We start from the raw sequence: 16,702 nt of genomic DNA, 5'->3' as shown, positions 1-16,702 counted from the left end.
CATCCGGCACAACATCTTCTCCGTCTTCCTCCTCCTCCTCTTCGCCCTCGTCGCTGGAATCAATCTCCTCCGCCGAGTCTTCACCATCGACCGGGTTCAGCCCAAACCATTCCTCCGGCTGCGCGACACCGTCCTCGTTCACCTCAGGAGCAAAGGCGCTGGTTTCGGTGAAGTCGGCGATCGCCGAAGCACACTGGATGATAGCCGGCCACACCGCCTCCAGCTCCTCGTCGGCCTCCTACCGCCAGGTGCGCAGCTGATCCAAGTTCAGCCTAGGGTACCAAGCCCGGACAAACTCTAGCGCCCGTCGAGCGCCAGATCGAGCTGCTGAAGCCTTCCAGGCCTCAAGGCGGCCGACGGCTACCTCCAGCCAGTCGGCAGTGCGGCTGGGGTGCGAGGAATTACGTCGCCAGGCCAAAGGGCGGCCAGCACCTGTGCCCCGGCATGCTGAAGCCGGCGGAGCATGCGGTAGGCCGGCTGGAGGCGGGCCTCGATCGCCAGAAGCTGCTGCTCAAGCGACCGGTCGGTATCCGACGCGATCTCAACCCCAACCTGCCAACGGGCCTCTCGGTGGGCTTCAATGGCTTGGTTGGCGGCGACAGAATGCCCAGGAAAGTACTCTTCACAAAGAAGAAGAAACAGAGCAAGTCAGGAGATAAACTGACTTGCAAGGACAAGAAAGAGGTGAAGAAGAAGGCCTACCATCAACCAATTCCTCGACACGGCCGTAGCCTTCGCTCAGAGCTTGCCTTCCCTCCGCCCAGCACGCCTCCTCGGTCTCGTATTCGGCTTTGAGGGCGGCATCGTTGTCCTGGGCCGCCTTCAGGGACGCCTTGTGGCTTTCCTCCTGGTCGGCTAGTCTCTTGGCCAGGCGGTCACGCTCCTGAGCCAAGGCACTGAGCTCGCCCTCCTTGGTCCGAAGGGCTGTCTGGGCCACACCCAGCTGCTACCTCAAGTCGGCGTTGGCTCCTGCCAGTATGGGAAGAAGAAATTAAGAAAGAAGTCGGCAAGAAAGATCCGACCCAACTGCTCAGCAGTCGGCCCAAATCTCAGGGACTACACCCAGTGGGTGCGCTGACGCGCCCCCACATGAGATAAAAAGTCAAAGACACTCACGCCGGCTGTTCGACAGATCAGCGGTCCTTTTGTCTGCCTCCCGGACTTGGGAGTTAAAGGTAGCGGCGTGGAGGTTGTGATAATCCTGCAAACGGGACGAAGAAGCAAGCGAGAGCAAATCAGTAAAACAAAGTCTTCGAAGAAGTTCCAAGCCTCCTGCTCAGCAGCCGACTCGGAACTCTGGGACTACACCCAGTGGGTGCGCTGACGCGCCCCCACGGAAAGAATTCAAGAACAAAAGAACTCACCCGAACGACCGCTCGTGTCGCAAGAAACTCTCGGGTACACTGCTGTAGCGCGGTGGCTTGAGCCTGAAGCCGGCTGTGGACGTCTTGCGCCGCCATGTTCAGCGCGGCCGTCCCACCGCCCTGCGTCCACCCTGGCGAGCTAGCAGGTGCCGACTCCAGCTCATGCGACAACGAGCTGGAGCCGGCCGCCCTCTGTGGATCCGGCTCTGAAGCCGCCCTCGCAGCATGCCGATGTGTCGGCGACAAGACCACAAGATCCGCTTGTGCAGTCGGCTGCTCAGGCGGCACCTTGGGCTGGCCGCCATGGCCGGTCCTGGCCAATGGAGGCGGCACCACTTCTCCCTCCAGGACGACTACGTCGCCCCCTCCCTCTCCTTCATCGGCTGGTCGTGGCCGATCTCCTCCGGCGGGGGCTCCGGGACGTCCGGGGGCGCGAAGCGGAGGGGGATGACGAGTTGCAGAGGCTGGCCATGCAGGGCCTCCGCCGTCCTCTCTGCGGCCTCAGCTTCCGCTCGGTCCCTGGCTGCCGCGTCAGCTTGTGCCTCGGCCGACTCCGCCGTCATCTCCAGGGCCGGCTCGGCGGCGGCTGCCCTTCGCTCCTCCGCCTGGCTGGGAGACCTTCAAGCTGTGGCGGGTCAACGAGGTGAAATTCAATTTCAAAGTGTTCGGCAACCAGTTCGTGAGCGTCCAGAGCGACGGCTCGCTGGTTGCGACGGGGGTGGTGCCGAGGCGGCCGGAGACTTTCCAGTTGGTGCGCAGCCCCAACGACAAGTACAGGATGCGGATCATGGCGCCTAACGGGTTCTTCTTGTAGGTAAAGATAATAAGAAATACTTCCACTAGCATGTTGGTCTGCTCTGCAGTACTCGTATTATTTGCCAACTGGGCAACAAGTGTCTGCCAGCAAGGTGCATGCATGTGCGTTCAAAACCAATACTCCATTATTCAACCTGAGCCTCCAACGTTGACTTGTCTAGGGAATTTTTTTTTGCGATGGGACTTGTCTAGGGGTTTTGACTAGCACAAAAAAAAGTAATTAGAAATCTCATTTTCTTTCATAATCCAAACTATTAGTCACATTCTGTTGGTGGCGTGCAGGCAAACAAAGATGGCTCGTTGACGACGAACTATGGCCAGAGCACCAGCTGCACTGGTAGAAAAAGAGGCTTCCGTCCAGCCCCATTAGTCGCGAAACTGTAGGAACCGCGACTAATGAAGTCTTTAGTCGCGGTTCGGCAGACGAACCGCGACCAAAGGCCTGGGCCCAGGGCGCTCGGTGGCCAGCTGGTGCACGTGAGGGGCTTTAGTCGCGGTTTGCCAGGCCAACCACGACTAAAGGTGCGCAAAGGCCTTTAGTCGCGGTTGGCCAGGCCAACCGCGACTAAAGCTCCTCCCCTATATATACCAGTTCAGCATGCTCACTTAGCCATTTGGTGCCACTTCTCTTCACAAGCTTCACAAGGGGGTGTAGGTTTGCTTTTGGTTCCTCTTATGCACACAAGGTGTTTGATGAAATGCCCTAAGAGGGTGAAACAAACATGATATGAAGTGTTGGAGCCACACTTGAGGTTCCTCATTTATTTTTTCCTCCTCGATCGCGGTTAGCAACTTGAACCTTTCATGCATGTGTGTCATTGATAAAATATGCATGTGTGCAGTTCATTGTTTAATTTATATTGTTTGTAGCTAGTTAGTTTAACAAATGCATGATGGTTAATTATATATTTTATATTATAATAATGCAGATGAATCGGCAATGGATGTACGGTAACCGACTCTCCGGCGAGTTCACTACGGGTTTGAAAGATTTCCTCGTAGTGGCTAATGCGAACAAGCAGGGGGGTTTTGTTATCTGTCCATGTGTTATCTGTAAGAATCAGAAGGGTTACTCTTCCTCAAGAGATGTTCACATGCATCTGCTTCGGCACGGTTTCATGCCAAGCTATAATTGTTGGACCAAGCATGGAGAAAGAGGGGTTATAATGGAAGAAGATGAAGAAGGGGATGATTTCATCGATGAAAGCTATCTTGCTCATTTCGGTGATACTTTCATGGAGGATGCTGGAGGTGAAGGGGAAGGTGAAGAAGAGGCACGTGATGATCCCGTTGATGATCTTGGTCGGACCATTGCTGATGCACGGAGACGCTGCGAAACTGAAAAGGAGAGGGAGAATTTGGATCGCATGTTAGAGGATCACAGAAAGGCGCTGTACCCCGGATGCGATGATGGTCTAAAAAAGCTGGGCTGCACACTGGATTTGCTGAAATGGAAGGCAGAGGCAGGTGTAGCTGACTCGGCATTTGAAAACTTGCTGAAAATGTTGAAGAATATGTTTCCAAAGGATAACGAGTTGCCCGCCAGTATGTACGAAGCAAAGAAGGTTGTCTGCCCTCTAGGTTTAGAGGTTCTGAAGATACATGCATGCATCAACAACTGCATCCTCTACCGCGGTGAATACGAGAATTTGAATGAATGCCCGGTATGCACTGCATTGCGTTATAAGATCAGAGGCGATGACCCTGGTGACGATGTTGAGGGCCAGAAACCCAGGAAGAGGGTTCCCGCCAAGGTGATGTGGTATGCTCCTATAATACCACGGTTGAAACGTCTGTTCAGGAACAAAGAGCATGCCAAGTTGTTGCGATGGCACAAAGAGGACCGTAAGTCGGACGGGGAGTTGGGACACACCGCAGATGGAACGCAATGGAGAAAGATCGACAGATGGTTCAAAGATTTTGCAGCTGACGCAAGGAACATAAGATTTGCTCTAAGTATGGATGGCATGAATCCTTTTGGCGAGCAGAGCTCCAGCCATAGCACCTGGCCCGTGACTCTATGCATCTACAACCTTCCTCCTTGGTTGTGCATGAAGCGGAAGTTCATTATGATGCCAGTGCTCATCCAAGGTCCGAAGCAACCCGGCAACGACATCGATGTGTACCTAAGGCCATTAGTTGATGAACTTTTACAGCTGTGGGGTGGTGTCCGTGTGTGGGATGAGCACAAACAAGAGGAATTTGACCTACGAGCGTTGCTTTTCGTAACCATCAGTGATTGGCCTGCTCTTAGTAACCTTTTGGGACTGTCAAATAAGGGATACAATGCATGCACGCACTGCTTACATGAGACTGAAAGTGTACATTTGCCAAATTGTAAGAAGAACGTGTACCTTGGGCATCGTCGATTTCTTCCGAAAATTCATCCAGTAAGAAAGAAAGGCAAGCATTACAACGGCAAGGCAGATCACCGGCCGAAGCCTGCGGAACGCACTGGTGCTGAGGTATTTGATATGGTCAAGGATTTGAAAGTCATCTTTGGAAAGGGTCCTGGCGGACAATCAGTTCCGAAGGGAGCTGACGGGCACGCAGCCATGTGGAAGAAGAAATCTATATTCTGGGAGCTAGAATATTGGAAAGTCCTAGATGTCCGCTCTACAATCGACGTGATGCACGTTACGAAGAATATTTGCGTGAACCTCCTAAGCTTCTTGGGCGTGTATGGGAAGACAAATGATACAAAGGAAGCACGGCAGGACCAGCAACGTTTGAAAGACCCTGATGACCGGCATCCGGAATGGTTTCAAGGTCGTGCCAGCTACGCTCTGACCAAAGAAGAGAAGGTCATCTTTTTTGAATGCCTGAGCAGTATGAAGGTCCCGTCTGGATTCTCGTCCAATATAAAGGGAATAATAAACATGGCGGAGAAAAAGTTCCAAAACCTGAAGTCTCACGACTGCCACGTGATTATGACGCAATTGCTTCCGATTGCTTTGAGGGGGCTCCTGCCGGAAAATGTTCGAGTAGCCATTGTGAAGCTATGTGCATTCCTCAATGCAATCTCTCAGAAGGTAATCAATCCAGAAGTTCTACCACGGTTACAGAACGATGTGATCCAATGCCTTGTCAGTTTCGAGTTGGTGTTCCCGCCATCCTTCTTCAATATTATGACGCACCTCCTGGTTCACCTAGTCGAAGAGATTTTCGTTCTCGGTCCTGTATTTCTACACAATATGTTCCCCTTCGAGAGGTTCATGGGAGTATTAAAGAAATATGTTCGTAACCGTGCTAGGCCAGAAGGAAGCATCGCCAAGGGCTATGGAAATGAGGAGGTAATTGAGTTTTGTGTTGACTTTGTTCCTGACCTTAAGCCGATTGGTCTTCCTCGATCGCGGCACGAGGGGAGACTAAGTGGAAAAGGCACGATCGGAAGGAAATCAACGATATGTATGGACGGCCATTCTCTGACTGAAGCACACCACACTGTACTGACCAATTCCAGCTTGGTGGCTCCGTACTTTGAGAAACACAAGAATATTTTACGCTCGGACAACCCGGGGAAGCCTGAATCCTGGATTAGGAAGGCCCACATGGAGACTTTCGGCAGTTGGTTGAGAAAACATTTAATGAATGACAATGATGTTGTAGATCAGCTGTACATGTTGGCCAAGACACCATCTTCGACTATAACGACTTTCCAAGGGTACGAGATAAATGGGAATACATTTTACACGATCGTCCAAGATAAAAAGAGCACCAACCAAAACAGTGGTGTCCGCTTTGATGCAGCAACCGAGAATGGGCAAAAGGTCACATATTATGGTTACATAGAGGAGATATGGGAACTTGACTATGGACCCTCCTTTAAGGTCCCTTTGTTCCGGTGCAAATGGTTCAAGCTAACAGGAGGTGGGGTAAAGGTGGACGAGCAATACGGAATGACAATGGTGGATTTCAACAATCTTGGTTACCTTGACGAACCATTCGTCCTTGCCAAAGATGTCGCTCAGGTTTTTTATTTGAAGGACATGAGTAGCAAACCGAGGAAACGGAAAGATAAGAAAACGATCAGTACATCATGCGATGATCCAAAGCGCCACATTGTTCTTTCAGGGAAAAGAAACATCGTGGGAGTGGAGGGCAAGACAGACATGTCAGAAGATTATAATATGTTTGGTGAAATTCCGCCCTTCAAAGTGAACATTGACCCAAGCATTAAGTTAAATGATGAGGATGCTCCATGGATACAGCACAATCGTAAGCAAGCAGGGACACAAGGGAAGAATTGATGTGTAATAATTTATTGTACCAAACTTTGTATTTGGTCGATGAACTGAATGATGTATCAAACCTTTTGTCAAACCTTCAAGGGGTTTTAAAATGAATTAGTTTTATTTTTCTGATTTTTTTGATATATAATTGTATTTTTAAGATTTTAAAATGAATTAGTTTTATTTTTCTGATTTTAAAAGGAAAAAGGAAGAAGAAGAAAGAAGGAAAAAGGAAGAAAAAAACAGAAGAAAAAAACAGAAGAAAAAAGGAAAAACAGAAGAAAAAAACAAACAGAAGAAAAACATAAGAAAAAAACAGAAGAAAAAAACAGAAGAAAAAAGGAAAAAGGAAAAAAGGAAGAAAAAAAGAAAATATGCCACCTACTGGGCCACCACGGCCTGAATACGACTAGAAACCCATTAAAGGGCCAGGATTCAGGCCCGCAGAAGGCCGAGTAGGCCCACAGGCACATAGTGACAGAATAGGCCCGTAAGCCTGCATTTGAGAGGAGCTCGAAGTGGTGAGCGCAGCCGCGCTTATAAACCACTGTCGAAGCCTCTCGGCTAGCGAGGTGGGACTAAACATCCCACCGCACCGCGCCAGTTCTAGCACAGACCTTTAGTCGCGGTTGGGGAGGCGGACCGCGACTAAAGGGTACCCTTTAGTCACGGTTGTTGTCCCCAACTGCGACTAAAGGGTCTTTCTGCGCGGGAACGGAAGCGGCGCCAAAACCCTTTAGTCGCGGTTGGGGAGGCGGACCGCGACTAAAGGGTACCCTTTAGTCGCGGTTGGGGTGGCGGGCCGCGACTAAAGGGTACCTTTAGTCGCGGTCCGCCTCTCCAACCGCGACTAAAGGTGCGTCTATAAATACTGCACTTAGCAGTTTTGCCACTTCCCATTCTCCTCTCTCTCGACGCCGAAGCGCTGCCCCGGCCGACGCCGACGCCGAAGCCCTGCCCCGACGCCGACGCCGACGCCGAAGCCCTGCGCGCCGCCGCCCCCGTCCCCAGTGAGCGCCGCCTCCGCCCGTGCCCTGCCCTTGCCCGCCGCCCGTGCCTTGCGCCCTTGCCCGCCGCCCGCCGCCCGCCGCCCGCCGCCCGCTGGCCCTGCCTGCCGTCCTCCGCGCGCCGGCAGAAGAAGCAGAAGGAAGAAGAAAAAGGAAGAAGAAGAAGAAAGAAAAAGGAAAAAGGAAGAAGAAGAAAGAAGGAAGAAGAAAACAAAAGAAAAACAGAAGAAAAACAAGAAAAGGAAGAAAAAAGGAAAAAGGAAGAAAAAAGAAAAAGGAAGAAAACAACAGAAGAAAAAAAGAAAGAAGAAAAAAAGGAAGAAGAAAAAAGAAAGAATTTTTAAAATTAAATACGTGAAAATACGTGAAAGAATTTTTTGTGTCTAATAAAATCAATTTTTTGAAATACACGAATAATTTTTAAATTCACGAATATGTCATGAATCAGTGAAAAAATTAAATACGTGAACTATTCTGAAATCCCTAAACATTTTTTGAATACACAATATGTTTTTATTCCTGTTTTTTCCACAAAATCATCAATATTTTTTGAAAACCTTTTTTTTTGCAAAATCACAATGTTTTTGTATCCATGAACATTTTATGATTCATTTTTTTGAATTCACATACATTTTATGATTTCTCAAATATCTTTTTTCATTGCTATATTTTGATATACTGAATTGTTTTAAAGATGAAAAGGATAAAAACAGGAAAAGAAAAAATGAAATGAAATGAAAAAGAAAAGAAAAAAGAGTGTGGCCAGCACCCCCCGCCCTGCACATGGGCCATCCCGACCCCACATATATTCGTCTCCATCCGCATCCCTGGCCAAACCCTAGCCAGTCTACTCCAAGCTCTGTTCGGACAATTTGTTTATACGGAGAGGGGCGGCGAGGGGGGCGGCGATGCGCGCGGTGTTTTTTTAGGGATCGAGAGGGGACGGCGAGGGTTATAAATGTGTTGTCCTCGCCTCCCCTCTCCGTGACGCCGTCGTCTGCCGCCCCGTCTCGCGCTCTACCGCGACACCCTCTCCCACCCCTTCCTCGCCCCCTCCTTTCGCCACCGCCCTTTCGCCACCGCCACCGCCACCGCCCCCCTTCTTCACTTAATTAATTTGTTTTTACTACATGTTTTCAGGACTGACATAATGGCGGACGATAGAGCTGACCCGATTATGGACAACTATGATCCGGACGGTGAAGCACATATGTTCGGCATCATAAACGGCGATATTCTATATGTGCCGACCGGAGAAGAAGAAGATGATATCTCTTCTTATCTGAACCTTGACGGTGAAGATGAAGGGCGCCGTCAGCAAGATGATGCCGAACAAACGTCGATAAACGACGATCTTCAAATGGAAGTAGCAACCACCTCCGGCGCCGAGGTATATATATACATTGAGCCTCTGGTGATACAAACTAACTGATTTGAATAAATATGTGTGTACTAACGCGCGCGACTCTTTCTTATTTTAGCCCTCGGCCGGATCGTCGAAACAATCGAGTACGTCGTCAAAGCGTGGCGCAACCAAGACGATGAAACAAGGAGAAACATGCACCATCGAGGTTGTCGACAGTGCAACCGGCAGGCCGCTGGAGCCCCGCAAGAACGCCACCAAGTTTGTCAGCCAATGCGGAGCCATTGTTAGAGACAACGTCTCGATCACCGTCCAGGAGTGGAATGAGCCAAAGAAGGCACGAATTGATGGTTTCACTTTTGTCGATAAGAGAACAAAAAAAGATTGCTTCAAGAAGCTTATGGAACATTTCGTTCTACCTCCGGAATACAACAAATTCGATGAGGAGGGTAACAAGATTGAGGAAAACAAGGAGAGGAGGAGGCTAGTCAAACAGTTCGCTCTTCATAAGATGGCCGACGCATTCCGGAAATTCAAGCAAAATCTAGCCCATGACTTTGTCAAGCAGAACAAGACTCCGGATTTCAAAGGACAATATGAGAAACTGAAACATGATTGGCCAGAATTTGTGAAGCAAAAGAAATCGGAGCAGTTCATTCAAATATCGAAAAAAATAAGGAAAATGCGGCTAAGAAGGAGTACAATCATGTTATGGGGCCAGGAGGGTATCGCCTTTGGGAGCCTAGGTGGGAGAAGATGGAGAACGAGCTGAGGGCGCGAGGAATCCGTCCAGGTACGGAGGGATGGGACCCAAGGGCCAAAAGCTGGTGGTACGGGCATGGGGGAACGCTGAACCCGGAGACAGGGGAGTGTGTTTACCGGGGCAAATTAATTAAACCCACCCAAGCCCTTATTAACGCAATGAGGGATGCTCAACAGGGGAAGATCAAGTTCAACAGAGAGAACGACGCGCTGACAAAAGCCCTCGGGAATCCTGAACACGGAGGACGTGTACGAGGCATGGGGCACATTCCGTGGAAAATAGGGTTCCCCCAGAACGATGACCCGTACGGTTACAGAAGCCGTAAGAGAAAGATGGATCGGGAAGCAGATGTTGTGGCGCGGTTGGCATCGGAAATGGATGTGATGAAGAAAACCATGAGTGTACTAGTAGCCGAAAGAGATGCAGCTCGGGTGCAGCATGAAGATCATCCAGCGGATCTCGGAAGCCAGCAGCGGAGAAGCAGCGTGGCTTCCACGGAGGCCCCACCGGCTGGTGCAGATGCACCGACGATCGAAATTACTGCACCGGAGCCTCTGGTGGTCCAAATTACTGCACCGGAGCCTCTGGTGGTCGAAATTACTTCACCGGAGCCTCCTCGCTACCCCGTGGACGATATAAAGGAGATGAAAGAATGTCATCTGTATTATCCTATCGGGAACATGTCCATGAAGGTAGCCATCGGCAGTGCTTTACCATGTTTACCTGGAGCACTCCACCACAACAACCCCATTCAAGATGGCTATGCTCGTGTCACGGTGGAGGACATAGTCCAAGGGTTTGAGGACCTGGAGATTGACATTGCTACACCTGAAGGGGAGAAAAGACTTGGAGATGTCAAGCGCCATTTCATTCTATGGCAAAAGAAGTTTATCAAGTTTCCAGGCGAGGCGCCAAGGACAACAAGTCCACCCCCCTACGGTGGTGGTGGTGGCGGTGGCGGTGGTGGTGGTGGTGGTGGTGGTGGTGGTGGCGGTTCACCTACACCTCCGTCACGTCAGCCGACGCCGCCCCCCAGTCCACAACGTCCGGCGGGTGATCAGCCGCCGCCCCCCAGTCCTCGTCCGGCGGGTGATCAGACGCCGCCCCCCAATCCACCTCCGGCAAAGAAGCAGAAGCAGTCCTGGATTATTAACCCGGACCCTTATGTACCTAAGACCACAAAGGTACCGGAGCCATCACTGAAGCCTCTCCCCACAAGGCCTTGGGAACGTAGTGCCGAGGAAGTCGACGCGGCCGCGGCTGCTGATTTGGAGAAATGGAAGGCGGACTGCAAGAAGAAAAGAGAGCCCGAGCCCAAGCCAGTATTTTCTGATGAGCAAAAGAAGTGGGCTAAGTCATTTTTGAGCACACCGTCCCAAGCCGCGAAGAATCTGCCTAACGACTATGCACGTGAACTTCGCAGGCAGGCACTCATGTTCAAGGAGAACAAAGAGCGGGAGAAGGCCGAAAGTAAAAAAAGCGGGAAACAAGTTGCCCAGCTCGGGGAACAAAGTAAACAATCGATTGCCCCGCTTATAGTGGAAGCCTTCTGTCCGGATGCCCCCGAGATCATACAAGCTGCGGCAGCACAGGGATTGACTGTAACGAGTGCCAGAGAACAAGCGGCCAACTTAGGTATTACTCTTCGTGAACTGTTAGGCCTTGATGAGGCGCCAGTGAAGGAGGTAGTAATTACATATGTCAAGAATGGGCCTCTCGTCGAGCCTGCGCAGGAAAAGGATCTACCTCCACAAATGAAAGGTCTGCTGAAATGGTACAAGGGTTACATAAAAAATAAAAACGCCAAAGAATATATTTATGCGGAAGTTAGACATGAGCATCACTTCAAACATTACTATGTACAAATTGAACTGAGTGAATTGTTCCAGCTTTTCAATCTGCGCGAGCTCGATAAATCTATCATCAGTTGCTACGTTCTGTAAGTGATTTATTAATTTCTACCCCATCTCGTTCATATTGCCTGCACTATATATATGTCCTAACTATATTGTTGTGTCCGCTATTATACATGCAGAATGAAGATTAAGGAATGCAGAGTAAGGAACATCCATGATGTTGGGTTCATTGACCCACACATCGTTAATGGACATGTGTTGGAGCGTTACCCCGCCGACGTGGAGGCAGACCTGTGGCAGTTTCTTACAAAGCAGGAACTCAAAAGTGATATTCTATTTCCTTACCATTTTGAGTGAGTGTTTCTGTCTTGAGCACATTCTCTTTTGTTTACTCCATGCATGGTATGTGGCCGGCTAATCGATGAGTTATGCATGACGTACTGTGCATGTATCGTGTCCGCAGGTTCCACTGGATTCTGCTAGTAATTAAAGTTAACACCTCAGAATGTCTCGTCCACGACTCTGTGAATATGGATCCAAAGCTTTGGGGCGGCATGAGAAGAATGCTGCAGAAGTAATTATTTTCATTCATTTGCGCTCTATATCGATCGGCCTATTTCGTTCATTTCCTAATATCAAGTAACTAATTAATAACTCTCTTGTTCATTTAATTTTCTTTGCCTCGTAGGGTTTGGAGACGGTTCGTAGATACAAAGGTCGGTGAATTCAAAAAAGAGCTAGAATTCAAAATGTTAAAGGCTAAGAATGCTGGGGATATTCAGCCACCGGAGACCAATCTATGTGGATACTATGTCTGTGAGATGATCCGGAGATACACCTCTGAGCGGGTTCCGAGTGATACCAATGCTCAGAGGAATAACCTCCGGTGGATGCTTAGTCCAGAAGCTCGCTTCCGACCACTTCAAGAGGAACTAGCTGGATGGTTCAGCAGGGAAGTCCTCCATCCTAAAGGAGAACACTATTACGAGGACGTAGAACTTTATATGCATTAAATCATGTATGGAAACTTGTTCAAAATTGTATATGGTCATCCGATGATATTGAATATATATTGTATATTCCTCTTGAATTCTTTTTGGTTCTAATTTCAAATTTATTTGAAATTGTACATTCATATGCATGTATGTAGTACCGTAGAATATATGAAACTCCTTCAAAATTAAAATAAAGCACAAAAGAAATAAAACAATACAAATTAAACAGAAAACAGGTTTAAGGGGGGGGGGGGGCTAAAACCCTAAACCTGCGGCGGCCTTTAGTCGCGGTTGGCCAGAAGAACCGCGACTAAAGGTCCTCCGCCCCGACGGCCACCTGGCGCCCATGTGGACGGGCCTTTAGTCGCGGTTCTTAAGCAACCGCGACTAAAGGGGGGGCCTTTAGTCGCGCCCGTTCGGTCGCGGTTGCGCAACCGCGACTAATGGCAGTTGCGAACCGCGACCAAAGGCCCTTTTCCACCAGTGCTGGGGCGACGACGACCCGTCGGTGTTCGCGGTGACCAGAGTTTCTGGCCTCCAAGGGGAATACCAAATCTGCAATGGCTATGGGACGGCAAAAGCTACACCTATTCTCAGGGTAAAATAATACATTTAACATCACTGTGGCCACTGCTCTGCTTATCATGCATGATGCGGAGATCACTGTCCTCGGTGGTTTCCCTCCTCATTGATTCTCTTGTGTTATTATATATTAGTCCACTTGCACGAGGAAACCAAGAATGAGTCCTAGTGGCGATCATTGTGCCGATAATCTGATTTGATACGCCTAGTTTGAAATTATTGCATAAAAAACCAACTCGAAGTGGGAACTATTCATGGCACCTAGTGGCGATCATTGTGCCAAGAACTTAGTATTATATTATCTAACTGATCGTGTGTTTCTATTATTACTATTTTTGCGAGAAGTGTGGTTTTATTGTCTTGACAAGGTAGATACCCAAAGTTGGCAGGGTTCATAGCTAAACTAGGAATAAGTATCATTTCTCTCTCTCGAAGTTAGGAATACATATCATTCTTGGCACGTCAATTTTTTGGAATGTTACATGTTTGGCAGAAACACTAGAGCACATATATAGTGGAAGATGACTTCGGATTCATCTCCGAAAGCGGGTTGATCGCAGTGAGAATACCAGTGGGATGATGGATCGCTAACGACCCCAGGCCTCCTGCACCCTACGTTGGAGGTTCACTTGAAACGTTGGACAAGGCATTCATATGGGCGGAGTAAGCAACCTTCAGAAACTTGTAATCTAATGGTGCTAAATGTAGAAACCAATGATCGGGTCAACTTCAAGAAATTTCAAGCCAGGGGTTGATCTTGGCATCATCATGAGCAAACTAAAGCTTCTGTTATCTAATTACATTTTGGCCAGGGGTTAATCCTCCTTTTTTAAACATCTAATTATTTTAGGGCATATTTGGCTTTATAAATGCTCAATTTATGTGCGTAAACAGGAAGTACAATCTAGGCGTCATCATTGACCTACACGCAGCTCCTGGGTTGCAAAACCCCTTTGAGCATAGTTCCTACAAGGATGGTTCACAAGACTGGGGCACCACCGATGCTAACAACATAGAAACCGTGCAAGTGATAGATTTCCTTGCATCCAGGTACGCTAAAAGTCCAAGCCTCCTCTCTATTGAGCTGATGAACGAGCCGCTGGTGCCCGGGGTGTCTCTGGAGAGCCTGGAAACGTATCATCGCGATGGGTACAACGCCGTCAGGAAGTACTCGTCGGAGGCCCACGTGATCATGTCCAACTGTTTGTCATCCCCGGACCCAACAAAGATCCTCGGGCTCGCCGGCGGGTTACCCGATCTGTCATCTATGTGCATTACTACGTGTTGTTCAACAACATGTTTGATAGTTTCACCGTTCAGCAGAACATTGATTTTATCAAGACCAACTACTCAAGCGCTCTCAGCACTGTGACGAAACAAAATGGTCCTCTCAGCTTTGTAGGTGAGTGTAACTAATATTTTGGCCCCTTTTGGTTTTGGAGCATGTATATTTTTGTCCCCATTTCTACAAGAATTTAGTGAAAGTATTTGATGTGCCATGTATGGCATGTTCTCCACAGGTGAATGGGTGTTTGAGTGTCAGGTTCGCAATGCAATGAAGGAGGAGTTCCAAATGCTTGCAAATGCACATATGGATGTGTATGGGAAGGCAACGTTTGGGTGGGCCTACTGGAATCTCAAGAATGTGAACAACCACTGGAGTATGGAGTGGATGATCAAGAATGGATACATCTCCTTGAAAAACTAGGATATGTTTGCTATGTGTCGTTACTCATGTCTCTTGAAATAAGTCTATAACGACTCATGAAACTAAATTCTAGAACAATGGATACATCTCTAGAAAAATGATTCGAGTTGAATAAAATTGTAGTATTTGGCCATTTGCAACACATGTCTCATGTGTATAAATATATATCCCCTTTTCTCCATGAGCTTAGGCTTGGGTGAACCGTTTGGTGCATGTAATTCAATATGGGAGTCTATGATAACTAGTTGATACCCCGTGCGTTGCTGTGGGAACAATAATTAATTTGATGTTTAAAAACATGAGAGAGTTTATGAAAGGTAGTATAAGTTGATGACAAAAAATATTTTAAAGAAATATTGTTCAGAGTAAGCATCTAATTTTTTAATTAAAAAACCAAAAATGAGTGTGATTTTTGTTCTGTTAATTTATACCTTAACAATATACCAGCTAGGTGATACGACACAAAAACAACATTGAGTAGAGATAGTGGAGACATCTCAACTCCTGGCTAAGCTAAAATAACAGTATCAACTAAAGATGCACATTCATTAAATAACATAGCTCACATGGAAATATAAAATGGGACTTCACTCATAATTTGATTTTATTTAAACAAGAAGCTCGCTTCTAAATCACGAGGCCTAGTATTGAGTAAATCATGCTTCTGGCCACAATATACCGAGGTAGTTCTACTTCTTTTTGTTTGTCTTGTCTGGTGTGCAGCCATGCATGCTTCGCCATTAGGTGAAGCTTAGTTTCATCATAAAAAATATCCTGGTTAGCTCACTACAAAATGTGGACTATTTTATGATGGTTCACTTGTGTCACGTAAAAAATTATCGTCACCAGGCCTGGTCACGTTTTTCGGCCGTCAACCCCACCGTCACTAAAGCGTCGTCACAGAAAATAATTTTTTGACGATGCCAATTTTTCGTCACGCAAGTTCGCATCTTAGGTGACGAACTTAATCTTGTCATTGACGGCCAGTTTTGGTGACGGGCCAAATCGTGACCTATGGAGCCAATTTTTCACCTAAGATCATTATTGGTGACGGCAATCCGTTGCCAATAATCGGTTCATGCATTTCATGTGGCATGGATGACATATTTTCCGTGGGAGAATGGGTGGCTAAGTGGAAGGTGCCCAATGCAGTGAAGAAAGAGTACGAGATGTTTGCAAATGCAGAGATGGATGTATATGGGAAGGCAACATTTGGATGGGCCCATTGGACTCTCACAAATTTAAACAACCACTCGAGTATGGATTGGATGATCAACAATGGATACATCTCCTTGAAAAGCTAGGGTATGTTTTCTATGTGTCTTGAAATAAATTTGTAACGACTTATGTGTAAGTGCAAGTGTCACTTATATTATATTTTGGTGTGATAACAATGTCCTTAGTGGAACTAATATCAATTGCTATGGTTTATCTCAAGATATTGGTTCGATGTTATCATTGATTGAAGTGTGCGACCCCCAATTCAAAAATATCAAAGGCGTGGTTTACCGGTGACTCAAAGGTTTTCTTTTGGTTCCATTTGAGTCGTAGGAAAAAGCACAGTACTAAGAGGGGTCATTATGGATTTATGTCGTGTGGGAATGCCATCGTCAAAACCATATACACAAGCCTTCCCACTCCTACCACCATATTTTCACTTGTGTGCTAGCTATGGTATCCAAGAAGTTACAACTGAAGTTTCTGGATACCCCGTGTGCACGGGGTCGACCCCCGTGCGCACGGGGTAGTCAGGAACTTTCTGGGTACCCCATGTGCACAGGGTCTTTCAACCGCCATGCGTAGGGGGGGTGCGTAACTCCGAGGGTACCCCGTGCTCACGGGGTCTTTTGACCCCCGTGCGCACAGGGTGTTGCATATCTTCTTGGGTACCCCGTGCACATGGGGCTGACTTAGCCTGTGCACACGGGGTCCAATGGGTAGAAACGGTCACCCAGCCAAGAACACTAAAAAAACCTTCTTCTTCCTCCATCTCAAACCCTAATATCTTGTTGAGCT

At 47.9% G+C, this 16,702-nt stretch overlaps 1 pseudogene; it reads left to right on the top strand.

The window, feature by feature from the left end:
• Positions 1-1,667: 1,667 nt before the first annotated feature.
• On the top strand, positions 1,668-14,686 carry LOC123114655 (probable glucan 1,3-beta-glucosidase A; annotated as a pseudogene).
• The last annotated feature ends 2,016 nt before the right edge of the window (positions 14,687-16,702 follow it).

The sequence above is a fragment of the Triticum aestivum genome, chromosome 5B, assembly GCF_018294505.1.
Source record: "Triticum aestivum cultivar Chinese Spring chromosome 5B, IWGSC CS RefSeq v2.1, whole genome shotgun sequence".
Classification (NCBI taxonomy): domain Eukaryota; kingdom Viridiplantae; phylum Streptophyta; class Magnoliopsida; order Poales; family Poaceae; genus Triticum; species Triticum aestivum.
Note: the sequence above shows the minus strand (reverse complement) of the source record. Positions and strands in the feature narration are given on the sequence as shown.